Consider the following 3,410-nt stretch of genomic DNA (forward strand, 5'->3'; position numbering starts at 1 on the left):
CCCCCCCCCCTCCTTCAGTGTCATGGAAACCTCCTCTGTACAGCCCGCCTCGCCGTCACGCCTGGGGTCTGCAGCTACAGCCTCTCGGTGAAAGTGCGTGCACCCCCCCCCTCAACATCTCTTCCTCTTCCTGTAACACATTTTTGCTCCCTGTCAGCCTGGCGAAGGCTGACTGATTTAGACTTTTGCTCCGATCCCAAACAGAACCCTAAGCACAACGAAGGATGTGTGTCCGTGCGTGCGTGTGTGTGTGTGTGCGTGCATGTTCTGGTTTCTCCTGGGGGAGGAATGGTATTGCTATTAATGTTTACACTGACTATATCCCATGCTTCTTTGATAAAGGTCCTTTTTTTAAATTCTGCGTGCACTGTAAAGCTGGTGTCCTCTGTTGCTGACCGGCCGTGGCTGTAAATGAGCTCCCGTTTCCCGCTAACGGCAACATCCCAGGCTGGCCTCCAGAAATCTCCCCCTGCTCTGTGTGTGTGAAGTGGACGTTTAAAATACATTTTGTTCTGATTTCTTTTTCACTAGCTGGCCTTAAGTCACTAACTCAGGAGGTTTTCCATCAGTAAGTTGTCTCCAGTCGGGCTTGGATGATGCCAGTCGTAAGGGTTTCTAAACTTTATTGCTAAGGGGGTTACTAAAACAGCCTCCTGATCCAGTAAGGAGAGTCTATTGTCAAACATTAGCGTTATGTTGCAGTTTCACGTCGAAAGCTCGCGGGGTTACCTTCTGAGACTTTCGGTCTCCCACAGGTGGAGGAGAAGCAGAAAGACTGCACACAGTTCAGTTGTGTCCCTGAGGTTCTGGAAAGGAACACCAGACTCCATGTAGCCCCAGCTGCTGAGACGTTGACCTGTCCCTGGTCACATCTGTGTTCCTTTAAAGGCCTTAAGAAAAAGAGGCGCCGCTGAAAGCCTTCTGAGCGCTTTGCCAGCTCTTACGACTCTTCATTCCCGACCCATTCACTCTCACTCGTCTCCTTACCTCTCATACTGTCCTATGTTTCCTCCTCGGTTGTTCCCTTTTCACACAAATGTGTGCATCAGAGATGTCTCTCAACATTCTTTGCACTGAATTGCACACGTTGTACCTGTTGAGTCAGATCTCTCTCTCTTTTTTTTTTCTTCTGTAAGTTTGGATGCAGGAGTGTAGCTTTCCTGTAAATAGCAGCTGGAATCATCTAACCTTAGACTAATGCTCGCCTTATCATAAGTGGAAGACGATGAGAATAATCCTGGTGGAATTCCTGATTTCAGAGTGGATTCACATTCCAGTGTGTTTTGGCTCATTGGTGTATATTTATATTTGTAGCAGAATATATGTGTAACTTCTGTAAATTTAGCTTTCTGTGCCCATTGATTCCCTTGTAACACGTTAAAACCAGTTCCTCCCTCATTTCCAACGCGCATCATGCTGACGTGGTGTAAAGATGAGCCACGTTATCAGATTCTGTCAACACTTGGATGTGAACATGGATGGATTTGTTAATAAAGTCACGTCAGAAACTTGATCAATGCTTAGATATTTCATGCTATTATGATTGTGTGCTGGGTAAGACGTAACAATCCAGTGTTTATGTTCTGTTTTTTCTTTTGATTTCATACGTTTGAAGAAACTTGCAGATCATATGTAACTAAAAGTGAGGGATGTTCTGGAAGCCTCTGATAAAACGATTAGAGTTTTTGGCCCATTGATGGATACTGGGAGATCAAGGATGTGACTTGTCTTAAAGCTAACTGAACTAGCTGTAGCATCTGCATGGTATAGTTACTATTGTATCCACTGTTTGTAGTTAGTTGGGATAAAAAAAAAAGTGGCAGGTACCAGTTTTAGTTTTAACTTTAAAATCATGGATTCCCGTTTTCTTCTTCTTACAGCATACAATATTTTTTTCTTTTTTCTTTTTCTGGCAGAAAATGTTATAATGCAAGTTTTTCCTCCAAGCTATAGAACCACATGTAGCCATCTAAGTTGCAAAAGCAGTAGTAGTAGGAGTAGTTCAGGGTGTTTGAAACGAGGTCTTGATAAAAGGTTGTAAGTAGACACCATCTTACCTTTTGGCATCTTCATTTAATATACTATTCCAGTTGAAGCCAATAACTAGTTCATGACATCTTGAAATACTTCAAAATACCATTAGGATTTTTGTGAAGCCCATGTTCTGAACCTTTAAACCTTCCTGGTGTAACAACATCCTGCTAGTAGATTTCAGTTTTCCCACAGCACATTAAAACAACCCAGAAATGTCCAAAAAAAGAAAAAGATATGCAGAACGATGAGACTTTATAGTGTAACTCACCCCCCATATCAACTTTTTTGCAGATAAATTGGGCCTAAGGGTGCTATTTTTATGTTTTCTCCTTATTATTAGAATGGGCATATTAAGACTACATCATTGCAAGATGAAGTAAGGTAAGAAGAAAGCAGGACAGGTATTAACAACGGTCTTTTATGGAGCGCTAATTGCTACTATTGTGTGTGTAGATGTGTAGTGAGAGACAGGGGAGTGACGTGAGAGACGGATAAAATGCGGCATGACCGTTCAGACCGTTCAATTGGGCCGTTAACACTGCCATGAAAAAGACGGATATAGGTTGCATATGGGCAAAAAGATTGGATTTTGGTCGCAGTGTAAACATGTTCTTTTCTCTGACTGACTTTCATTACAGGTTTAAGTGAGTAAAGTGTATTAAGTGCCTTTCACAGATAAAACAATCACAAAGCGCTGTACAGAAAACCAATAAAAATAATAAAAATATGATCAAATCGCAAAAATAAACACTCAACAAAAGGCCTGTTTAAAAAAAGAAAGTTTTAACTGCTTCTTAAACCTATGGTCGGCGATTTTTTTCCAGAAGTTTCCCCAAGTCCCTTTTTTAATAACTCTGCATGCGCAAGACCGTCTTATCTGCTGTTCAGGGGGATTGCGTGGAAAAAAAACAATCTCCCAAATCCACTCTGGTTTCATTTCTTTCTACTGAGGCCTTCCTCTTCTTCTTCTCATAAACTTAAATGTTGTTTGTTTCTTGCAACTCTGTCATGTTCAAAGTATACGGTGAGAGCAGCGGAGCTGCAATGAACGGCTAACACTGAAGCTAACCGGCACATAAACACTAGGAGGGAGCATGAGCAGCCAGCTAGCAGAAACTACAAGGAACGTGAACGCGTCAGAATGATTGGCATGTGGGACAATCAGTAGATAAGGTCATACCCCCAGAATTTAAGGGACCAAAACTGACAAATCCTTGCTCTGCGGTCTGAAGAGCAGTGATTGGTTAGAGTTTTTACAGAGTCAACTAAACGTAGCTGCACAGCCTTAGTGCCATGGACTGAAAGGCTCAGTCCCCCTTTGTTTCTAATCTGGCACGCGAAACACCTAACAGAGTCTGAGCTTCTGAACGAGCAGA

The sequence above is a fragment of the Fundulus heteroclitus genome, chromosome 18 (genome assembly GCF_011125445.2).
Source record: "Fundulus heteroclitus isolate FHET01 chromosome 18, MU-UCD_Fhet_4.1, whole genome shotgun sequence".
Taxonomy (NCBI): domain Eukaryota; kingdom Metazoa; phylum Chordata; class Actinopteri; order Cyprinodontiformes; family Fundulidae; genus Fundulus; species Fundulus heteroclitus.